Consider the following 13,578-nt stretch of genomic DNA (forward strand, 5'->3'; position numbering starts at 1 on the left):
CACACACACACACACACACACACACACACACACACACACACACACACGACACCATTCTACTGGGCCAATGAGCACACCTCTAGTCACAAACGAGGTGTTCCTGGGATGTTTAAAGGTTCTGCAGGGCATCTTCACCTTTCCCAGTCGAAGAGAGCAGTGTATCTTTTCCAGGAAATGGAACAACAGAAGAAGCACTCTGGACACACACGCACACACACCCATCCACAGGGGCACAGACACATTAAGGACACTGAGCCACAGACACATGGAAACAGAGATATATACAGAAGTCATACGGACGTGAAGCAACACGCAGGTAACATGCCGACCCACCAAGAGCCAGAAACCCATAGAGATAGGCGCAAGCACACACACACACACACACACACACACACACACACACACACCACGCATACACACACGAAGATGCAAAGGTAGGGGCATACACAAGCAAGTGGATTCGCGGGGACTTAGGGACACGCACATCGAGACACGCAGACGCACAGATCCACAAACATACGGAGACGCAGGGGGTGTGCAGGGGGTCATCCTACTCCTGGCTTGGGGCTCAGCTTCTTCAGAAGCCCTGCGGGTGGGGGTGAGGGGTGGCGGTTGCAAGGACCAGGTGCGCTCAGCTTCTGGAAGCCCGCGGGGCTGACACACAAGCGCGCGCAAACACATAATGCACACACACACACACACACACACACACTCGCGCCCCCCAAATACGACCCCACCTTGTCCGGCTCTTGCCGCATCTTCCCGTGGCTGCTACTCACCCGCGGCTAGGCGCGCCGGTTCCCCCTGCTCCTGCCAGTGGGCACAGCCATCCCCACTTATACCCTCCCGGGCACAGTCGGCTCCGGACAGAACGGACCTAGCGGCTCAGGGTGCGCGCAGGTCGCCAGGGCTAGGGATACTCGGGCGAGGGACGCTCTCCCGGCAGCTCGGCGGGGCGGGGCGCCAGGCGGGGCACACTCGGCAGAAGCCGGGGACCCACTGCAGCTTCTGCCTCCGCAGCCGCCGGCTAAGGAGCCGCCGCCGCCCCTCCCAGCCCTCCCCAAGTCAGGCAGCGCACACCAACAGAGTTCTGGGCGCCGCCTCGCGGCCGCACGGAACATTAAAAATGGGGGGGGGGTGGGAGGACAGTATGTTGGGAGGATAGAGAGTTTAGTACTGGAAAAGGGGGGGGGGGGGGGGGCGGAGATGCGTGGAATGGGGCCAGGATACTGGATGCGAGCGGGAATCGAGGGGGATAGGCAGTATCTTTCGCATGCATAGCGTCTCATGGTGTTGGGAGAGGCCTGGCAGTCCCGATCCCACACAATCTGGCAACACCGTATTCTTCCAGGTAATCTCCTATTACTTCCCTCCGCTTACTCTACACTCCACTCTTCCAGGACTAAACTCTCTATCCTCCCAACATACTGTCCTCCCACCCCCACCCCATTCCCTCTGCTCATTCTTCCCTAGGTCTAGAACATCCTCCCCACCTCCTTTTCTTGCTGAATTCCTTCCTAACTCAAATGCTGCCTCCTTCAACAGGCCAAGTACTTATAATGCAATGTTGTGCATTACAATTATTGCTGTAGCGGTGCCTTAGTTGCCTTGGCAAACTCAATGAAGGCAGGGACCTTGGCAATTTAAACAGTGTCTCTTGCCCCCAGCACCTAGCACACTGATCTGAATACAGTGGTCACTTGATCTTCTTTAAATGGAGAATAGCTCCCTAGATCCTGGAGAGGGGAAAGGGCTAGAACTGGGGGTCCCCTCAGTTGTTACCCTTCCACTGACCTCCAGCAGTAGGATTCCTGAAGCTCTGTTCCTCAGACTTTTCCTCCCCCCAGCCCAGGGAGTTAGTCCTAACCTTGAAAGGTCCAGACCAGTAATGGGCCTGAGGGAAGGGGTCAGGGGAAGGAATGGCTAGGCTGTCCAGGGACCCTTTGGTCTGGAGCCCTGTAGGGTCTCAAAGTATTCTCAGAGGCTGCTGAATGAAAGGGGGACGTTAGGAAAAGGCAGGAACCAGAGGCAGGACAGAGCAGCAGACAGGAAGGCCGGTGATGCTCATTATCTCTCCACTACGTTAGAGCTTGGTTCTTTGAGAAAATGAAGCACAGCATGCTTAGTTCAGGCTAAGTGACCTGACTGTAAGTAGAACCGAGTCTCCAGGGGGCAGGTCCAGCCCCCATCCTGGTCAGTTGTTTTACTAGTCCGTCCAGGGCCACAAACCATGGTAGACTTTTCCGGGGAGGCAGAGAGAATCGGCCAGTGCAGCCACTCTATCATATGACTGCTGGGAAATTTCTCCAAACCAATGGGGGGAGGGAGTGAAACTGGTACAAACTGTGTCCAGGGCAAGCACACCCTCAACTGAAGGAGTGGGGCAGAGTATCACCGTGTGAATTGACGTAGAGGTCCTATGATGTGTGAAAAAGGAGGCAAGTGCTACAGAATGGGACAGGGGAGGAGTTCAGGTAACTCCCTATTTTCACTCATTATCCTTTCAAAGGAGGCCCTAGCTGGCTAGTGCTTCTATACTACTGAAAACAAGTACCATCTGCATCCTCTAAATTTGATGGTCCTTAAATTCATTACCCTGGGACAAAGACCTAGTCTTTTCACCCTAGTTACATGTTTGCTCTTCACCATTGAAGGGAGGACATTTGGACAAAAGGAGAGTCTTAGTAGATGTTCCTGGGGACAACTTGTGAGATACAGGAAATGGGTGTTCCTTTCTGCAAGGAACATCAATGTCCCTTCCTGGGAGTTAGGGAAAAACCAAAGAAGGATCTTCTCTGCAGGAAGTCACACTTAGGCCAGGGATGGAATTAAGGAGAAATGGGTCATAACCCTAGATCCACCACTAACTAGCTGGGTATTCCTGGGCAATTCATTTTCTCTCTCTAGACTTCAATATCTTCTGAATATTGAGGGAGATTGGACAAGATAGAATTTCAGATCTGAACACAAAGAACCATAATACAAACTAGGAAAGGAGAGCTTGGAGGAGTTACAAAGGAGATGCTATGGGAAATTTGAGGAAGAAAAGGTCCTCCCAGCTGAGAGAGATCAAGGAAGGCTTCAGGAAAGAGGGAGAACCCAATGTGGGCCTGGAAAGATTTCAACTTAGCAGATAAAGAGCCCTTTGGAGGATTAACCACCAGACCTTTACTTTCTCTGTCACCAGATGATATTGGATCATTGTTTAGGAAGTCATTCCAAATATAACTCAGTTAACCAACCCCTAACACTATAGCTCCCTAGTAGACCCAGCAGCCTGCCCTGACTGCAGAGACAGTCACATCTCCTAATGGGCTTTCTGCAGGGCATATTTTTTAAAAATCCTTTCTCAAGAGACATTTTGCATAAGAAACATGATGTCTTCGGATATTTCTCTCTGTTTCATTTCTCATTTGAGAATGAAATTGTTTTCTAGCCCAATGGAAATATTTCCTTTCTTTCAGTTATTTACCAGACAATCTGCTCTGTTCTCTTGCTAGCTGGCTAGTGCTACTCCCAAACCAGGGAGTATTTTATAGGATAACTGGTGCAGGTAAAAATGGACATATTCTTTCATTAAAACCTAAACTGGAGGGGCAGCTAGGTGGTGCAGTGAATAGAGCACTGGCCCTGGAGTTAGGAGGACCTTAGTTCAAAACTAGCCTCAGACACTTGACACTTACTAGCTGTGTGACCTTGGGCAAGTCACTTAATCCCAATTGCCTTGCCTTCCCCCCTCCAAAAAAAGAAAAATAACTAAACTAGAAAAGGAAAGACTAACAACAACAGTAACAAAGAAAAACAAAACTGAATTCTGGGTAATGATAGTTATCAAACTTGGTCTTGAAAAAAGAAGCAGCAAGATTCTTCTCTCCCTTCTTTGCAGAGGTGGGAGACTGTGGGTATGGAGCACTGTATTGCCATAAGACTTGGCTGATATGTTGGTTAGTTGTGCTGAACTGCTTTTTTCCCCCTCTCTTTTCAGTCTTTGTTCTAAAGGATGGCTAATTGGGTGACAGAGGCGGATATACTCAGAAATGAAGGTATAAAAATAGTAATATCAAGCATTTTTAAAATGAAAAAAAAAAATAAAAACCTCTTGGGCACCAGAAGGAGGTGAAAAGTGTGGCTCCAGGAGTCAGAAGTCCCTAGTTCTGGCATAAACTTTCTGTGACCACAGGAAAGCCTCTGCCTGTCTCTGGGCCTCCGTTTTCCTTTTCCATCTCCATGAATATGCTTGAACTCAATTCAGCGGCTTTCTCGGTTCTGTTTCCTCCCCAGTAGACCGCGGCCTCTCTGAAAGCAAGGACTGTGTTTGCCTTTCTTTGTATCCCTCGCTGTTAACACAGTACTTGGCAAATAGTAGGCACTTAATAAATGCTTGTTGATTTGACTCCTAGCTCCTAGTGGAATTGTGTGGGAAAGACCCAGCTCACTTATCTATTGACTGTACACTTCTGGGACACCCTGTGTGTCTGTGCTGCCTTGCATGTTAACAGAGCCTAAAACAAGCAAGGGATTGTGACCTCCCTGCCCTTTCTCTCTCATCATCACCCCCCTCCCCCACCCCAGGATGGGTGCAGAATACTAACACTGGGCCTTGCAGCTCACTCAAAAAGAGCATGAAGCTGCTGAGGACAAGATCAAAAGCTTGAAACCTGAAGAGTCCAGCTGGATTTGCTCAAAGGAAGGACAGTGCTTGGCCCGGCTCCAAGATGGATGCGGCCAGTCACAAAGGAGATAGTGTTGGGACTGTAACTGGTCTGACACAACACTTCTGAGCAGTCTGGGAGAGGGGGCTGTGCAAGTACAGTTGGCCATAGAGTCAGGGGATCTAGGTTTGAATCTCCAGCTCCTTCCTACCGGGGTGATGTTGAGTCTCTCTCTGGGTCTCATTTGGGAATTAGACTCCAAGAATCCTTCCATTTCTAAATCTTGGATCCTGTATTGGCAGCAATGGCCTCCAGAACAGCTGAACCCCTGGGAGCTGCTGGTGTCAGGCCTCCACACAAGGATCAGGAGGGAGGTAAGAGCAGCTGTGGGCTTCCCCAAGACCTGCAGCACCCACACAAACCCCTCCAAGATGGGGGGGAAGTTACCAGTGCAGCTGTCAAGTTGTCCAATGAGCCCCTCCCCACACACTCCTAACCCACCCCCAGCCCACCACAGCCCAAGGCCTGTGCTCTGGGAGCAGAAACTAGAGAAAGAAGTGAGCTCAACCACCCATCTTTCAAATATGCAGTGAGGCTTCTGACCTGAAAGCTCCCATCATTACTCATTCCATACAAGTACACTTTGTTTTCTGGGTGTCCAGAGAAGGGGCATTTAATCTTGTTTTGTGGCATAGACCCCTCTGTCAGAGTCCTTGATGAAACCTATGGACCCCTTCTCAGAAAGATATAGATAGATATAGATATTTATATACATGTATGTATATTTGTATACAGATATACATGTATATACTATATACACACATGCATATATATGTATGTATGTATGTATATTTCAAATATGGCCTCAGACACTTACTAACTGTGTGACCCTGGGAAAATCACTCAACCCTGTTTGCCTCAGTGTCCTCATCTGTAAAATGAGCTGGGGAAGGAAATGACAAACTACTCCAGTATCTCTGCCAAGAAAATCCCAAATGGGGTCATAAAGAGTTGGACAAAACAAATTGACTAAGCATAAACATAAAGATAGATGATATATAGACATAGAAACAGACATAGAGATATAGTATAGAGATAGACACTTTTTTGAGACTGCATTTCCCTATCTTGCCTGAGGGAAACATGCACCAGCTACTCCCAGATCTGATCCCAGTACTGATTGGCATGTAAGGAAAATTTAACCTACTCCATTTTTTTTTCCTGGGTGGTCTGGTTTGGCCCCTTCTTAGGTAGGCTCCTTGGACCCCTTGACATGCTGGGGGACTTCCTTGATTTTTCCTCCACTCCCAGGGGCTCACCATATTGGTGCCAGACTTATTTTGGATACCCCATCAACTTCAACCTTACTATAGCTTAGAACTCCAGTACTCAAGTGATCTCTCATAACTGGTTTATAGGCGTGCAACACCATGCATAACTTAAAATTTTATTTTTAAATGCATAAAGCAAAGTACATAGGATTATAAAGGAAACCAATTATATTGAGATGTTAATTACAAAAATATTTAACTAAAATATTTATAAATTTAAATTATATTATTTTATTATATTATATATATTTAGATTATAAATTTTAAAAGTAAATAAAATAAAGTTCCAAGATTTAATAGGGTAAACAACCCCTATTCTAGATGCTCACGCCACGATCTTCACACAGAGGAAGTTCCTTCGATTCTGAGGGCTCCAGGCCCCAAACCCGTCTGCATCTCTCCCTCTCATGCTGCATTTGGGAGAGTGAAGAGGACTCTGTTGCTGCATTCTCTTCCAAGCCTCTGCTCTCCTGCCAAAATGTACACAGCATCCATACTGGGTTTTAGACCACTTAATGCATCAGGCAGCAGTTCTCTGCCCATTTCCTGATACCCCTAGAAACCCCTACAAATTTCAGTCACTCCCCACTGCATCTGCCCCGTAACATTCTGAGCTGAGGAACAGTTACACTGGCAAATCTCACCCCCTCTAAGCCTCATACATAGCGTCCCATCTTATGTCGCCTAACAATATCAATCCTGTTTGTTTCTGATGTGCCATTAAGATTTCACTAAGCATGAAACTGACTGATGAAACTGGCTGATAGAAAATGTGATTTCTCTTTTCTTTGTGAGTTTGCAATAGAAGCCAGTCAACCAAGAGAAAGATAATCAGTCAGAAAGGGCCTATGGTTAAGGACCAATGTTCCATTAAGTTTCTGATGTTCAGCTTGAGGCCAGACTGTTAAAACCTGCCTGGTGACTTCCTAAGAAGCCAGGGCATTTCAGGCTGCAGGCTTCATGGGGATGGTCCTCATTAGTGAACCAAGAAGGAGAGAGGAATCCCAGATGTGCACATCCCTCCCTACTTCCGTACCCCTTCTGTTGGTGGAGAGGAAATGGCAGGAGGATTAGGAGGTTGGTTCCCAGGTCCTTTGAAATGACTTAGCCATGGGGTATATACATAGTAAGAGCTCTGGATTCATCCCAACCTCCCCACAGCTGCCAAAATAATCTCACTAATGTACCTTAAGTTGCTCCTTTTTGCCAATGGGATAAAATAAACTCTCCTTAGATTGGCATATAAGACCATCAGCAGTCGGCCTACAGACTGTCTTTCCAGCCATATTTCATATTATTCCCCTTTGCTCTAGCCAACTGTTCCAGCCAATCTGAACAGTACTAGCTGTTCTTTCATCTCCGGCCTCTGGGCATAGGCATAGGCACAGGCTGCTCCTCTGTCCCAGGATTATATAGCCTCGTTCTCAGCCTGTTGAAATTCTTGTGTTCCTTCAAGACTCAACTCAGGCAGCTCCTGCTCCATGAAGCCTTCCCTGATTCCCCCAGCTAAAAGTACTTTCTTCTTCCTCAAATCCTCCTATAGCAGGGGTAGGGAACCTGCAGGCTCAAGGCCACATGTGGCCTTCTAGGTCCTTGGGTGTGACCTTTTTATTGAGTCCAAGTTTTATGGAACAAATCCTTTTATGCAGGGGATTTGTTCTGTGAAGTTTGGATTTAGTCAAAGGGGCACTACGCGAGGCCACAGGTTCCCCACCCCAGTACTGCATCTACATCTCTCCTATTACAATCTACCTTGTACACAAAATACATATTCAAATGGAATTTTGACCTCCTCAATGTGGATCCACGCCTGACCACCTGGTGCCACTCTTGTCCATGGTCTCCCAGAATTTCACCACAGAGAGACCACCTGATATGCTAGGGGACTTCTTTGATTTTTCCTGATATACTGAGGACACTAGTGGAGCCCAAGGCTGCCCCTTGCTCCAGCCTTGGGGCCAATTCTTCTTTTTTAGTCATATTCATTAACTGTGTGACCCTGGGAAAGTCACTTAACCCTGTTGGCCTCATTTTCTCCATCTATAAAATGAGCTGGAGAAAGAAATGGCAAATCACTTTAGTATATGGTCACAAAAAGTCAGACATGACTGAAAAACGACTGAACAACAACAATAAAAGTTCTTATTTGAAGTGTGTTTGCTCACACCCACCAAGCACCACTCCACTGACTTCTGAGTGACATTCTTTCAGTTCCTTGGAGACTAGCACTCCATGACTTGGAGCCATGTGACACTAATAGAAAATTAGGGTCAAAAGATGAGTATTTGTTTCTGAGAGGAACTTGATGTCATTGAAAGAACCGCGCACCCCCTCTCAAGCCACTCAAGGCTAAGCTCTCCTCTGGCTACTGCGCTCCAAGTTCAACTCATTGTTCATTTGCAGAGTTTGTCAAAGATCTATCTACCTGCCTATCATAATCTAGGCAACATACACTCTTCATCCACGTGGTTTCTCCTGGGTGGATGGTTGCACCAAACTCTATGGTGTAGTTACAGGTCCTTTCCAAGAGCCCTCCCCACTCCTCCAAAGTTCTGGGGCTTGATACCAACCAACAGGATGTTACTTGCCAGCAGTATCATCACCTAGAGTACTTCCCAAAATTGCAAGGATTTCCTCTTCAATGTGGGCTCTGTGCTTGATCTGCTCCATGACAGTGGTGAGCATGTCTAGCAAACATAAGCTTTCTGATTGTATGCCTTGCCATTAATATGTATTAATGATCAGAGCGTCATTGAACAAAGTTGGGAGTAGAAGAGAGCATTTGAACTGTCATTTTGCTCTGCATAGTAGGATCTTATCTTCTTTACATCTTTTAGTAAATTATAAGATAGTAAGGATGTGGTCTATTGTGGAATGGCACTTATAAAAGTCCGAGGAGTTTATTCATAGGAAACTTTAATGTAAATTGCAAAGTAGGAATAAAGGGTTGCAGTTACTGATAATTTCTCAGGTACCTTTCTTTGTTTTTATTTTTTCTAATTTTCTGGTATGTTCCTTTCTTTCAGATATCATGTGAATCAACATGTCAAGATCATCACAAATTTCTCACCTCCTGTAAAGCTGTCTTTTACATATACTTCATCTAACGGATTTGTTTTCCCCACATTACTTTCTCCAGTGTCACTTCCACCTTCTCTATAAGCTCATAGGGAATTGTGATATGTGTCTTAGCATGGTGGCTTCACTGTCTGATGAAGAAAAAGGTTGTTATGAAAATATTTGCAGATCTTTCCCATTTTTCTTCTCTTTATTTTCCTCTATTCATTTAGCCTTTAGTATGAATTTGCTTAGTTGGTTTTATCAACAAATTTTCTTTAAAATGGTTTCGTACTTCATTTTTTCTTTATATTTTGTGGGTTAATGCTGCTTATAATCTTCCATCATCCTTCTCCATGAGATTTTTATAAACAAATTTAGATTCCAAGTGATCTCTTCATCATGACTTTACTCCCTGATCCTCTCTAGCCCACAAGAAACTAGGACTATACCCTTGGAGTTCCCCAGCTCTGACAGGTGATCTTTTACCCCATCTTGCCAGGTCCCAGGTCTCTTTGGCCTTTTCTAGACATCTCCTCATCATGCCTCCCCCCCGCCCCATACAGGCATCATCCTTTCCCTACTCTCCACATTTCTAACTCCCCTTTATGTATTGTTTCCCCCATTAGAACGTAAGCTCCTTTAAAGCAAGAACTATCTGGTTTGTTTTTATTCATGGGCCTAGAATTTAGCACAGTGCCTGGAACATAGAAAGTGCTTGTTAAATGTTTTTTCTATCTATCTATCTATCTATCTATCTATCTATCTATCTATCTATCTATCTATCTATCTATCTATCTATCTATCCATCTTCTAAATTGCTTTAAGTGTGGCTCCCACATTTTTCTGTTTGACAAGTAAGTCAAGTGTTTGCTAAGGCTCTTTTGTTCTTCTTATAATAGCAACTGATTTATATCCCTTATTGTGATTATGAAATTATTGTAGCCTGTGTATATAGCCTTTCTTCTGTATATGTCCAATTTTTTCATCATAACTTACATAAATTGATCAGGATGAAATTTTAAATACATTCCATATATTTTCATAATTTTTTTGTTTTTAAATTTTTATATTCTATTCTAGTTTTGTACTCATTTTGATCTTTTTTGATCTGTTTGTCCTCAAATAGAAGATTCAGAAATGACTCTTACATCAGAAACGAGTTATTAAAATATAATCAATAGGGGTGGCTAGTTGGCGCAGTGAATAGAGCACTGGCCCTGGAGTCAGGAAGACCTGAGTTCAAATCCAGCCTCAGATACAACACAAAAACTAGCTGTGTGACCTCGAGTAAGTCACTTAACCCCAGTTGCCCTACCAGAAAGCAAAAAATATATGTGTATATATATAAAATCATATTTTGGAGTTCTTTTTTTGCCTTTTATTTATTCAATGCTCATAATGTCCAGAACTTTCAGGGCTTTGCTCCAAGAGAGTATTCATGAAAGACCAGTTATGAGATTTCTATGTAGTCTATACCTTTGGTTTCTTGTTACTTATCCATATTTTCTAACACATTTCTCACCTTCCTCATCTATTTCCCACTTTTGCACTGAAGTCTATTGAAGTATTGAGGCATATATTGATTTAATATGGAGGATCTTGTTAAGTATCCGATAGAACTTCTTTGCTCCTTCATTTTTTACAACAGGTGTTGGCACATAAGCTGCATCTTCCTATACCTTAAAACTCTTCCCCTTTCTATAGGAAGCCTTTTCTCATTCCCTTTAATTCTAGAGCCTTCTCTCTGTTAATTATTTTCACTTTATCTCTAGTCTTTCTGATGAATATCTGGCCACTGGACCCAGATGGCTCTGGAGGAGAAAGTGAGGCTGGTGGCCTTGCACAGCCCTCCCTCCCTCAAATCAAATTCAATTGCAAGTCATGTCCTCATCTCCCAGATGTCATGGTTCTCTTTGAGAACAAAGAACAAACCACAACCACAAACCACAGTTTCCAACTTATGATATATATTATATGTGTGTATAAAAAATTTATGCATAGTTGCTTTCATTGTGTCTCCTTCATTAGACTGCAAGCTCCTTGAAGACCAGCACTTTATCACCAGCACTTTACATAGTGTCTGGCACATAGTAGGCACCTATAAATGTTTATTGACTGACTGGTGATCTTTTTACAAATAATTAAGATGACCCTAAGATATGAGATGACCAAATGCCCCATGAGATGATATTTCATGTTATTTTGTGGGATACAACAGAACCAATTCTACCAATTGCCTGATTTGCCTCTAAGGAGAAACTGAGCCATCCTTCTGTGGGCCTGCAACATCCTGCTTTATTCTGATTTCATTTATAATGAGACTGTCAAGATGTATATAATTCCAGTCTTTCAGTATTACATCCCTTTGTTCAAGAATTGATACTCACCTTTAGAGTCCAAGTAGCTGACAAAAGTTTATAGGATAGTCTAAAAGGCATATGGTTCTTAGTAACCTCCAGCCCTCCCTTTCACCCCAACTTTTTTTTGTTAGCTCTCTCTTTTAAAAAAAGTTTTCTTTAGCAGCACCAGATCTTAAACTATATTATAAAGCAGTAATTATCAAAACAATCTGTTATTAAGAAATAGAAAGGCAAATCAATGGAATAGAATAGACATAAAATTTACTCATCAAAAAAAAATATAACCTTTTTTGGCAAATGTAAATACATAAGATTTTGGGATAAAAATTCATTATTTGGTAAAAATAATTCTTGGGAAAACTGGAAAGCATTATGGAGGAAACTTGGCATAAACCAATATCTTACACATTTACCAAAATAAGGTCAAAATAGATATATATAAAGAGAGATTTTTCAAGAAAATAAGATGAACGTGGAACATATACTTATCAGACTTATGGATAGATCAACAATTTATGAATAAACAAGAGACAGAAAAGTTAGGTGTAAATGGATAATTTTGATTACATTGAATTTAAAAGATTTTGCATAAAGGAAACAAAATGAAAAAAGAAAATTTTAGAGGGGTAGATTTTATGGATAATTTCTCAGATAAAGGTCTCATATCTCAAATATATAAATAAGTTTGTCAGATCTATAAGAATACAAGTCATTCCCCAATTGATAAATAAAGGATATGGACAAGCAGTTTTCCAATGAAGAAATCAAAACACTTTATAGTCAAATGAAAAATGCTTTAAATCATTATTGATTAAAGAAATACAGATTAAAGCGACCTGGAGATATCATTTTATACCTACCAAATTGGCTAAAATGATTGAAAGGGAAAGTGAAAAAAAAAGTGAAAAAGGGATATGGAAAAATTGGGACACTAATTCATTGTTGGTGGAATTGTGAACTAATCCAATCATTCTGGAGAGCAATCTGGAATTATGTCCGAAGAGTTATTAAACTACCTATACCATTTGACCCAGTAATGCCGCTACTAGGTTTATTTCCAAAGATGATTAGGGAAAAAGGAAAAGAACCTATACATTTAAAAATGTTTACAGTAGCTCTCTTTGTGGTGGCAAAGAACTGGAAATTGTGGGGATGCCCCTCAATTGCGGAATGTCTGAACAAATTGTGGTATATGATTGTGATGGAATACTACTGTGCTATAAGAAATAATAAGCTCAATGATTTTAGAAAAATATGGAAATATTCGCACTAAATAACGAAGAGTGAAATGAACAAAACCAAAAAAAACCCATCATATATAATTAGAGCAATACTGTTTTAAGAACAACTTTAAGAGAATAAATTACTTTGACTATTATAAATACTAAATTAACTATAAAGGATATTTGAAGAAAGATGCTACCTTTATCCAGAGAAATAACTGATAGATAGATGTATAGAAAAATTTTACATATATATGTTTATGTATGTGTGTATAAGTCAATATATATATGTGTGTGTGTATACACACACATATACACCCTTTTATGTCTAATGGTGGCCATCTCTAGGGTGGGAGAAAAAAAGAAATTTACATGATAACTTGTATATTTAAAAGGAATAGCAAGCTGTACATATTAGATTTGCAGTTTCATGTGCGATCATCTTTTTATTATACTGTTATGGAAATGCTTATCTTATTCCATAAATTAAAAATAAAATAAATGTAAAAAAATAAAAACAATTTTAAAAGGTTTTTTGTTGCTTTTTTTTAATATTGTCACCTCCCAGTGACTCCCCACTTCCATCTCAATGAACCCTCCTTTATAACAGATCAGGGTATGAATAATGTCTGAAAATGCATGCCTCACTGTACACCTTCTATTGACACTGTTTATACCTTGGAGAGAGAGAGAGAGAGAGAGAGAGAGAGAGAGAGAGAGAGAGAGAGAGAGAGAGAGAGAGAGAGAGAGAGAGAGAGAGAGAGAGAGAGAGAGAGAGAGAGATACATATAGTTATTCACATGTCATCTACTAAGTGAGATTACTCCCACATTAGTCTGTAACTTCATGGAAGGAAAGGACTTTTTCACCTTCTTTTTTATCCCCAGTGGTTAGTACAGTGCCTGGAACACAGTAGGCATCTCATAGCTGTGTGCTGATTGACTGACTGTGG

At 42.4% G+C, this 13,578-nt stretch overlaps 1 protein-coding gene and 1 long non-coding RNA gene across 4 annotated transcripts in view; one reads left to right on the forward strand and one right to left on the reverse strand.

Annotated features, from left to right (window-relative positions):
- The window catches only part of RASGEF1C (RasGEF domain family member 1C), a 207,829-nt gene extending 206,784 nt beyond the window's left edge, over positions 1-1,045 (reverse strand). The window contains exon 1 of one of the 3 annotated variants that reach the window (XM_069077816.1): positions 780-1,045. The gene's annotated coding sequence lies outside the window, so the exon portion shown is untranslated. The remainder of the gene's footprint in view (positions 1-779) is intronic. The other 2 variants (XM_069077817.1, XM_069077815.1) reach the window with 2 other exon arrangements.
- A 173-nt stretch (positions 1,046-1,218) lies between these two features.
- Positions 1,219-13,158, forward strand: LOC138153434 (uncharacterized). Its single transcript, XR_011166380.1, has 3 exons — positions 1,219-1,351; positions 4,955-5,026; positions 9,010-13,158. It is a non-coding gene; the product is annotated as an uncharacterized lncRNA (long non-coding RNA).
- The last annotated feature ends 420 nt before the right edge of the window (positions 13,159-13,578 follow it).

Source organism: Petaurus breviceps, unplaced genomic scaffold, assembly GCF_028583685.1.
Source record: "Petaurus breviceps papuanus isolate PSGF00001 unplaced genomic scaffold, PetGlider_PUasm1.0 90994, whole genome shotgun sequence".
Taxonomy (NCBI): Eukaryota; Metazoa; Chordata; class Mammalia; order Diprotodontia; family Petauridae; genus Petaurus; species Petaurus breviceps.